This window comes from Ruditapes philippinarum, unplaced genomic scaffold (assembly GCF_026571515.1).
Source record: "Ruditapes philippinarum isolate M1 unplaced genomic scaffold, ASM2657151v2 ctg270_1_1_1_1, whole genome shotgun sequence".
Taxonomy (NCBI): domain Eukaryota; kingdom Metazoa; phylum Mollusca; class Bivalvia; order Venerida; family Veneridae; genus Ruditapes; species Ruditapes philippinarum.
Window position 1 is genome coordinate 154,924 of NW_026858176.1, and position 11,852 is coordinate 166,775.

The window sequence follows — 11,852 nt, forward strand, 5'->3', positions numbered from 1 at the left end:
TAAAATAGTAACATACCGGCGCTATAGACCAGTTTCTGTCGTCTGCACGATATATCAGGGATACCCACTGATGCCGTATTTATATATAACCTGTACTTTACGTCATATTATACCAACAGCGCGTCTATGTTTTACGCATAAACCATAAATGGGCAGAGCCTTGCAAAGCAATTAGCAAAAAAAAGTATCAAAACTCCTATCTGATTTGTACGAGGTGGCGTAGAATAGATTTGAGATGACAAAACGGCCTTAATATATAAATAATAGAGCGCTGGCCTAGATGAAGTAAGCGACTTTATGACAGTTATGAGATTACGATCGGATTACAGTAAGTAATAGAAAGAGCATCGAAACACGAGGCTATCTGATTAGTACGAGGGGGCGTAGCCCTCGAGTATAAATCAGATTGTCTAGTGTTTTAATGTTCTTTCTCTTTTGTATCATAGTCAAACATAAAAACACGTTCCCTGATACCACAATGTGAAACCCCACAAAAAAGTAACCAATGAACGAACATCTGAATATGATATTTCCATCGCTATCCCTTTATCTGTCGTCACAATATGTAAACCTCGGACAAAATGAACCAATCAATGGATATGCTCCGGAGTGCGGGTAACTAATACCTGCACTCCAGTTAACGCACTGTGCATGTATATGTATACGATTTAACTCTGTCACATTTTCAACAGAAAGGTCCCCAAACTATGATACAAGAAATCATTGTATCATAGGCCCGTATTTAGAATCAGTACTGACACTCACACTCATTGAGTAAATCCCATATAATTGCCTTACGGTCAAGACAGTCCTCGATCAACCTTTCGGTAAAGTTGTATTCAGATTATTAAGTAAGTGTCGAGTGTACTTTTCTATTGAAAACGTGTCAGAGCTAAATCTTATATATGCACAGTGCATTAGCTGGAGTGCAGGTATCAGTTACCCGCACTTCAGAGCATACCCGTTGATTGGCTCATATTTTCGTGAGTTTACATATTTTGACAACAGAGAAAGGGACAACGATAGAAATCAAAGCACAGAAGGCGCTGAATTTGTTTGGGTCTCAGAATGTAAGAAAGGTGCAGGTTGTGAGATTATATGTTCAGTGCCACCAATGCTTTCCAGCGTTTTAATTGTAGTAAATTGGCTATAAGACTAATTGCAACACTGATATTCAATCCAATGTTTATTTGACTTTAACAATTTAAAAAAAATGAGTTACCTTTACTGGGATTTGAACTCCAGACCTCTCGCTTCCTAAGCGAGCCCGAAAACCCTTCAGCCACGGTTAAATTTATATGTGAACGGCCTGAAGAAAACCATATTATTCTAAATTAGGGCTTGTAACGACTTTTAACTGTTGTTTAACACAGATGTAAATAATCCTGAAGCTTATACTTATACTATAAGCATGTATATTTATAAAGAATCAAAGGGCTTCAAGTTCTTTGGTATTTTCTGATCTTTGCAATCTAAATCGTACTGTATATCTGTATGCATTTTCCTGTATAAGTTTATTTTTATGTATTATAATTCATTTTGTAAGGCACATACGGAATTCTGCATAACTAGAGTTGCATCAAAAAATCATTTATGTACTTTTTTTACGACAGCCACACTTTATCCTTGTAAATCATGGCTACTTCCTTAACAAAAACAATTAAAAAAAGAATTTAACAAAAAAAAAATTTCCTCGACTGGGATTCGAACTCGAGACCTCTCACTCCCTAAGCGAGCGCGTTACAACTGTACCACGGAGAAGTTATATACAGAATGTCTGAATAATATCAAGTCATTCTAAATTAAGAACTTCCATTGCATTCAGGTTTGTAATCCTTATTAATTTCGAGGTATTTTGTTCAGGGTAAACCTGTTGTTTAAATTTGAAGTAAATATTTTAGCGAAAATCCTCTCGCCCAAACAGTCCGACATGTAGAATCTATATATTCCACTACTCGGTTTGTGTAGTATTCGGTAATCTACATGGCTAAAAATAGTATTTTCATTGATAAAATCATATTCATCCGCGTAATTTGTGATTGAGCATTTATTGACAATTCTATAAGCCAACGCTATTGTTTAACTTTAAATGCGTTGTCATTTGTTGGATACTTGTAACAAAATAAAATATTTCTTTCTTTTAAATCGCTAGTTTTAAGCTGTTTTGAGAACTACTTGTTGTTAGGTTTGTCATAAACTTCTGTGTCAGAGATTGAATGTCCGCTTTGTATTAAGTTATTTTCGATCAGAAAATACCAGAAAACAATATTAGAAATCTTCGACCATTCGGGAATTACTTTGCTTGAAAATTGATGCGCCTGTCTTTGACCATCTTTACGCAGTGATCTCCCCTGAATTTTTCGGCTTTAGTGTACATACAAAAGGGAAGTAACCGCTTCAAAAAAGTGGACTACTTTCGGCATTTGCAATTAAGAACATTAGACTCTGAAATTTCGCTACCATTATTTGTTTGGTCTGACGACCCAAACAAATAAAAAGGCATATTGAACATTGGTAACTTTTTTTCTTGAGTTTCTTCATATTGTGACTACAATGTACATGTTTATATTTTTGACTATGATACAAAAAGGGAAAGAACATCAAAACATTCGGTAATATGATTTAGTATAGGAGTGTTCTGCCGAAATCCCCCACGTACAAACCAGATAGCCTTTTGTTTTGTTTCGGTGCTCTTTCTATTACATAAACAACTGTACAACATTTTTGCCAGCAAAACAAGCAGACATAGTTGTAATTTTTATTTATATAAACGTTGTTAATGTATACTCCATTTTAATGTCTCTTATAACTATAAAGGGTATAAAGTATAAATCATATACAACTTTACAAACATGCTATAAAGAAACACATTGTCAAATCTAACTGCTCGGATTATATAATTTATACAAACAACTGTTTATATAGGGCAATATAACCTGTCAATAATATAACCTGTTACACGGCTTTATTACACACAGTTTACATGTATATGGTTGTAATCATATATGACCCGAGTCCCTATGCGAGGTTTAATTGTAATCAGCCGTTCATACATTGTTATATAAACTTCAAAATTGTTCATAAAGATTCCAGCTTTAATGCTGCGTATTTTCTATAAGCTGTGAATAAAGTTTTAAATAAATAAACAAATATTTGCAGTATGTGTGTTCGTTACGATTTACCAATGAACTATGACGTTACAAACGTGCATTATTACAATATTTGTAACACTATGGAATAGAGAAAAATAAAAACGCACTACTATTGTATATTTCTGATATATTTCTGAATTACTTTCTCCATACATTTTATTTTAAACCTAATAATTCAGCTTTTATAATGTAAAACAAATTATTTAATATACAAAATTTTCAATTTATGACGAGTACGACAATGTCATAGCAGCGGTAATACGCGGTTACACCATTTTATGTATTTTCTACACGTTTTGTGAGCAAGCAACATCGCATGTCAAAGTGGTTAAGATCAGATACGAGTATATATCTGAAAAATATCTAACGATAATTCGCACGGCGGCAATGTCATACTTATTTGCACAATTAGATTTTTCTTGTTAACATGCATCCAAAATGAAATTAAAAATAATAATGCGTTCTTCATTTCGATTTATGAAAATATTTTTACCTTTATATATCTAGAATGTAATCTGAGCTGAAAATAGAAGTATAACATCACGCAATACTATCGTCACTGAGTGGTGAGGTAAGTAAAAGAAAGAGGATCGAAACACGAGGGTATCTGATTTGTACGAGGGGGCGTAGCCCCGCGTGTATAAATCAGATTGCCGAGTGTTTTGATGTTCTTTCTCTTTTGTATCATAGTCAAACATAAAACACGTTCCCTGATACCACAATATGAAACCCCACAAAAAGTAACCAATGAACGAGCATCTGAATTTGATATTTCCATCGCTATCCCTTTCTCTGTCGTCGCAATATGTAAACCCCGGACAAAATGAACCAATCAATGGGCATGCTCTGGAGTGCGGGTAACTAATACCTGTAATCCAGTTAACGCACTGTGCATGTATATGTATACGATTTAACTCTGTCACATTTTCAACAGAAAGGTCCCCGAACTATGATACAATTGAAATATCATCGTTTCATAATTTTTTAAATGGTTACTGTGCAATAAAGAGATAAGAAAAGTTCAAAGCTGCCCTTGTTTGTTGGAAAAACAATTCTGTGTTATTTTGATTTTAGTATTTCAGTGATTGTTTTCTTGGAAGAATGGATCAGGTTTTTCAAAACAGCGCCCCGAGAGCTATTTGTAGGGCGACAAATAGAAAATCAGGAATTTACGAATTGATATATAGAGAGCGTATCGATAGATTCGAGGCATCGAGGGGTTTCCTTATTGTTTATGTATTTTATTGACGGCAAATTTCATATTCCACCTTAGTTCTTTTGATTTGACAATTAAAATAAATGCTCACGTTTTCAGTGAAATTGATACAAGCAGCGAATTAGTGTTTTGCCGGCGACGGTAGATTTAGCATAAAACATGCTTTTATTTTTATTCAGTTGGCGATCGTCAGATAGACTGATCATCGAATTAACTGTACTTGCATGTAGTATACTCTGTTGGTTCATGGACAACCTGCTGGAAACATTAGATTATAACCGTGTATACGCATTTGCAAGAAGGTCCATTTGGCCTACCTTTACAAAACTCTTGTCTTGACAACTTGTAGCGCTTGTTTTGTTCGGTTTTACGGCGCACCAAAACCATTTATCTCATATGGCGCAATTTGGCGATGATTTTGCTTATCCCGGGTGTTACAAACTAACAGCAACACCCTGGATTAAAACCGCCTCACCGAGATTCATATACTCCAGTATTTCGAATCCATTTGGTCTTCTCTTACGATCATGATGGGATAAACAATGGCTGCAATTCTGATGCATGAATCCTTAAAGCGACCACTCAGCCATAAGGGTAAAAACACCACGAACATTTAGTAGAAACGCTTTATAGACTTAACAGCCTAATGGACATTTAAAAAACTGTCTATCGGGTTATTAATCTTAGTGAATTACGCAAGCGTATATTCTATTTTATATAACACAAACACGCGTGACAGTCTTGTAAATAATGTTTAAGTAAATTTGTATTCAAATTGTGAAAAAGCCAAATAAATGAATAGATAGTGAAAATGATGCCATCTCTTTGTATAATATTGAATGTTTTATAACATTATTATGTTACATAAAGCGAATCATTCCAACATTATCTATTTTTGAAGTTTTATGGATTTAGTAGTTTGTATAAAGTTTGATAAAACATTTTCGTCTCCTGTTACATATTTCTTATGGCACTTATATGACAACGATTACAAAACACTCAAGTACTTTTCTACAGTTTTAAACAGTTTTTGAAATTCAGCACTAATCACTAATTGCAGCAATTGATAACCATCATCTTGGTCTTGTAAGCGTCAAACGTGGCTATTTCTATTGTGCTTATATGAGGACTGTATGAAGTAAAAGATGCACTGTAAACATTATACATGTATGTCTTGCGATGTCCTTGAAATGTTGCCAAATAGTGTCAAATATACGGTCAATGTCAACATCGTAACATTTAGGCAAATTTCTTACGTTCTTGACCGAACTCTGTTTTGAAGACAATGTAAAACGTTTGTTTGGCGGGTTTTGGGGTGGGCCGCAAACGCACAACTTAGGCTTGTATTTATGCTTTAACATTAATTAAGTAATTAAGCAAGTACGGCATGGTAAGGGGGCGACATACTGAGAGTATGTTTGGAAAATGCACTTCACAATTCAATGTGCACATGGCATATACGTCATATATTTGAACCGCGTCACGACAAAACCAACAACTACTCGCTATCAGTTTCTCTACTTGCTATAGGGTTTGTAAGCGAACAGCATGGAGCCTGAGCGCAGGCTGGTCTGGATCCATGCTGATCGCAAACCCATTATGTTGGTTTTGTCGTGACGCGGCTCATTTACATTGTAATGTTATGTTATACTAATTAAACAGGATCTTGATTTTTTCCTTTCTTTTTATTTTGCTTGAAAATGAATATTGCAGATGTGAATACATAATATGATTCGACTAAGTGATTCAAAAATAATAGGAATAAATTTGCTATCAAACTTGCTTGAAGTACCAGCTTGCAAACAAAATGCACTGGAACAAGATATTTTTCATGCGATACACCTACACTGTTTATCGTCAAAACATATTTTACTTTGATGTAGGAATTATGTAAATAATGATAAACATATTGATAGTAACAAGGAGCGATATGTCAAAGTTATAACAAACATCCGATATACAATCATTTAACATTTTATCAAAATAACAAAAAACAAATGTGTGACGACAAATACGAAACAGTACAGCAATAAATAAAATTTATCTGTAAAATAGATAAAAATAGATAGAAAAAATATAAAACAACAACAACAAGTTGTAACTATAAATAGAAATTAAAAAGATAATTTGTAATAACGTTTGGACGGTATATTACGTATGACGTGTAAAAACATTGTTCTCGTGTATGTCAAGTCGGTATGCTATCGTATCATTATATATGATGATAATACTAGGACATTTACATTATTGTAAATCAAAAACCATTATATGGATGAGAATTATCTTTAGTGTGTGTTATTCTGTCTCGACATTCTTTATCAAACATAATTATATTTATTGTGATAACTTTATCTATAACTTTTTTGTTAAAATATGTAACACACACGGATCTAACTATAAATTTCGGGGTTTCTAGTTGCCCCACGTCATGTAACTGTCTATAACATATTTCAATAACATATTGTAGATCTCTACGTGTAACAAAAACACAAAAAACAATTAATATATGAAATATATAAAAGATCTCTTTGCACTAATTAGAAAGTTTTGTTCGATTCTCAAATCTCAAATCAGATATTATCCAAAACTACTTGCACTAAGCGACTTTGGCTCTTCACGTGACGACCAAATCTTCTTCCGGTCAGTGTCAGTTTCTTCCATTTGCATTTCTTCGACAGATGTTCGTTTGCGGAAGTCTTTTTCTTTTCTATACGTTTCAACGTGCTGATATTTCGGCCGACACACATAAGGACACATGCAGCAATGTTGATGACAAAGCCCATGACGGCGAGAATCAACGACCAACTCAAAGAGAATGATAATCTTTTGATACTAACAGCAAACAGCACTATTCCGATAATTGCAAACAGACCTGAAATAAACAAATCCCTGGGATAACATATATGTTATATATGATAAAAGCTGCAGTCATACAATGTAAGTATTGTATGAAATGTTACTGTCTGACAATGTCTGTGAAATAACGGATTACATTCTTGCCTGCCCTATGTTTTTTTTTATCGACGTTACAAGTTATAAACTACTGTAAGTAAAATCAATCTTATAAAATAGACAAGCTTCTGCTCTGCTTCAGGCCGAATGATCTGACTCGAGGGTCAATACTGAAGATGGTAGCGAGCTCCGAAGAGTTTCAGCTAAACGGTTACCGGACAGTCGGATAACTGAGCCGTATTTTAAATACAGATATTCTTATTTTGAAAAACACATTTTCTTACAGAAGTGTATGCATTTTTAACTTTATTCTAACGGCAATTGCAACTTCTTTCATTATCAAGACGAACAGTGCCGTGCTATATTAGACAAATTCGGGCAATTTAACGTTACATTGTATCATGGTTTGGGGACCTTTCTGTTGAAAATGTGTGCGAGTTAAATCGTATACATATACATGCGCCGTGCGTTAACTGGTGTGCAGGAATTAGTTCTCCGCACTCCAGAGCATGCCCATTGATTGGCTCAGTTTTGCTGGGGTTTACTTATTGTGACGGCAGAGAAAGTGATATTGACAGAAATGTCATAGTTAGATGCTCGTTCATTGGTTACTTTTCTCCGAGGTTTCATATTGTGACAACAGGGAATGTGTTTTTATGTTTGACTATGATACAAAAACAAACACACTAAAAGTTGAATGTCTTATTAAGATAGTTAAACATAGTTACCAGAAACATATGATGCTATCACAGCTCCGGCTACCAGTTTCTTCTCCTCGTACAATCCACATAGGAAGAACACAGATGGAGCGAAGAACAAATGAGCCGCGTCACGACAAAACCAACATAGTGCGTTTGCGACCAGCATGGATCCAGACCAGCCTGCGCATCCGCGCAGTCTGATCAGGATCCATGTTGTTCGTTATCAGTTTCTCTACTTGAAATAGAGTTGGTAAGCGAACAGCATGGATCCTGATCAGACTGCGCGGATGCGTAGGCTGGTTTGGATCCATGTTGATGGCAAACACACTATGTTGGTTTTGTCGTGACGCGGCTCAAATAGAAACCGATCAACGAAAATACATTCAGTATAGCACTGGCTGTAATCAGTCCTTTTCTGTAAGAAAATAAGAAGGAAATATTAGCATTCTATAATAAAATCGTAAAATATATCCAATAAAGGTTTGTTTTTTAGTCAAAATTATTGTAATTAAAACTGTCTGGCCCGGTGCAGAGATTAAATGGATTAAATTTTGACTTATCAAACAATTATTACTTAGTTAGAATCGAAATTTTATTTAAAACCAAGCAACCCAGTAGTTGTAGTAACAAGCAGACAACTACAGCAAACTGATAATTACTTTTATTGGCGTCCGCGCCGAAGCGCGGCGCCCCTTATGGAATGAAATCAGATTTTGTGAAAGGGCGACAGCAACTTCTCGAGCCTTTTAGTCGGTCATAATAAAAGCCGATCATTCCGATCGGTATGAGGGTGCTTGATTATTATTAATTGAAAATGAAATGTCGCGATATGTACAATGAATAGCGAACTGGAGAATTTCGCAATGCAAACATTTTCAAATGAAATAACCTTTTCTGTCCCTTCGGGTTTCTTTTATTTATCATTTTGTAGTACACAGTGGGTTATAATGATATGTTAAAATAGAATGATGAGTTGATGACCTAACCATTCCGAAAATCTTTTTATAGAGGGATGTACTCCGTCGGTAATTCCCGGTCTCTCCCGGTCTATTTTGACCGGGATTTACTAGTGACCGGCGAATAGTATCACACGTTTATTGTCCGGTCTCTCCCGGTTTTGGAGTAGATGTTTGATATCGGTACAGAACAGAATAAATATTTTACAGATAACTAAGCTTTTTTCCAAAATGAATGTTTGTCACTTAGTTTGGTTACAATAATTAAAAACATAGATTAACTCTCAAATTTATTGATTTTTATTATACATAAGCAGAAAACCCAACAACAACAACAATAACAAGTTTCATTTTATCTATATGAGATAGAAACAATAAATATGTACAATAATTGAGAAAAAGGTACATTTTTATGGTATTAATATGACACTATCAACACTTTGAAACATTTAATTTAATTTGTTATTCGTGTTTAGTAAAGATGCCGAGGAATTATTCAAAGTTACAAATTTTATGAATTATTCAATTGATTGATAATTTAAAAAATGATAAAGAAAAATACAAATGTACATTTACAAGGTTTGAGAATAAACAATATTAAACAATATTATATATAGAAAGATTAACCATAATTTACTGACTTTTTCCAGTTAAATCTTGACTTATAATCGTCGGCCAATATGATAATTGAATTCTTAAAATTTATTTTACAATTCTAATAAAAAAAGAGTAGTAAACGTAAAAACTCAATATTAAAATAGCACATAAAACACAAAAAAGAGAGGAAAACAATATTCATAAAATCTGTATTTTTTATAATAAAATAGATATTACAATTATTGTATAATACACAATGCTCAGCATGATCAACATGGTAATATAACCAGTGTCATATTTTTACTATGTGTGAACAGATACCTTAAGAGGGGGTCTTTGATAATAGCGATAACATGATAAGGGACAATTCCACAAGTATGGTGTTGATTATGCGTTACACATATGGATTATAAATGATTGTATACATATATATCCGTTGCTATTAATAATCACGATCATAAAGAAATAACAAGTAATATTCTAATCTCTAGCATGCAAATCAAAGTTCATAATGAACAATGTCTTTCGTCCGTTCATTCTGGTAAAAACCAATTAACCATTGAAAAGTTTATAAGAATATCTTGTCATCATATGTCTTCTAGTTCATTTTCACTTTCTGCATTTTTTGCTTGGACACCCTTTGATGCTTTGCATCAATGCTTTTCTTGTATTGTCAGTTATAAAGATTTTTCAAAGGTTATGTGGCCTTAAATAACGTGTTTTTGCGTATAAAACCCAAAGCAGGTCAGGCGAGGGTTATATTATAAACAAACTGTTGTATACGGCCAAATAACATGTCAAAAGACTTTATAATGAATTTGTAATACTGCAAACTTCTTTTATTTGAGAAAAAAAAATGAAATTACTTCATAAATCGACTTCAGCCTTGTTTATAGATTATATAAACGTCACGTATTCTATGAAAAACGACGTTACAAACGTGCAGTATTATAAAACTAAATCTATATAACTTTCTATGAAAAACGACGTTACAAACGTGCAGTATTATAAAACTAAATCTATATAACTTTAACTTAAAGATATCACCTTACCGTATTTATGCGCATCAAAGTAAGTATGAGTATCGTATCATGTGTCATTAAGTTAGGTACACGCTTAGAACAGCCCCGAGTGTATCGTATAACCATGTTACGTCTTGACTGCCAGTTATCGGTAGCTATACCAGTGGTCGACATAACTAGACAAATAACATTCACGATGATGGCGACCACGCTCCAGTGGATTTTGTGCTGACAAGAACACATCTTGCAGGGTACTTGTAGAGTAATGATCCTCAAACGCCTGCAATTGTACAGAAACAGTATACTTATCTAAATTAATTTCTTAAAGTTTAATGTTTAACTAACGAAAATTACACATAAATTGTTTGCTTAATTCATTTAAAATATGTGAATGTCATTTTAAAAACACTTGATAAAACGTGATTCAAAAATAAACTTCCTATCTGAAACTGCTGGGAATGCTTAAATCAGACCGGAATGTAGTGACCAATCAGAAAGCCGTATTAAACCATCCCGTTTTGGGTCTGTTATATATACAACACTCACAACATTACTCCGAACCGAATAATGAACTGTAAAAATGGTAACGATAAAAAGAAAATAACTCACTATCTAAAAGTCAATAATGACGTTTGCCCGGACGGCTTTAATTACAACCGTGATACATGTAACGTGAATTGTATTAACAGTGTTACCTATTTATAGACCTTTTTACGACACGGTCCGTTGCTATGAAAAATCGACCGGAAGTAGTATTTCCCCCCACATTTGCAATCTGCGTAGGGCAAAAAAGCATAGTCTAACATAGAAATTTAGAAAAGTTCATAGACAATTCCGAGTTAGTTTAAGGTAAAAGGTAGAAAATAATATATAAAATAGCTTTAAACAAAAATAGAAAAGATTCCTTTATAGCTTTGTTGCCAAGATTGCCATAAAAAGGCATGGAAAAGGAAACTGTTTACGAATTCCCCCTTAAATTACGGTGGGCCCGCTTACGGTCACGGACCTGACATTGAGATTTTTTTTGAAGAAATTGTGGAATTATATCTTTTATTCAAATGGGAGTTTACAAAATTGTTGTTGAAATAGTTCATAAAAAAGATAAAAGAAATTTATAACATATGAAATCGAGGTTAATTAGCATTCTGAAAATAATCAGAACAGGCTCGGTGATAATGCAGTTTACCTGATTTTATCCTTTATTTGACTGTGATGCAAAACAGAAAATTTTAAGTCACATACATATATTTTAAATA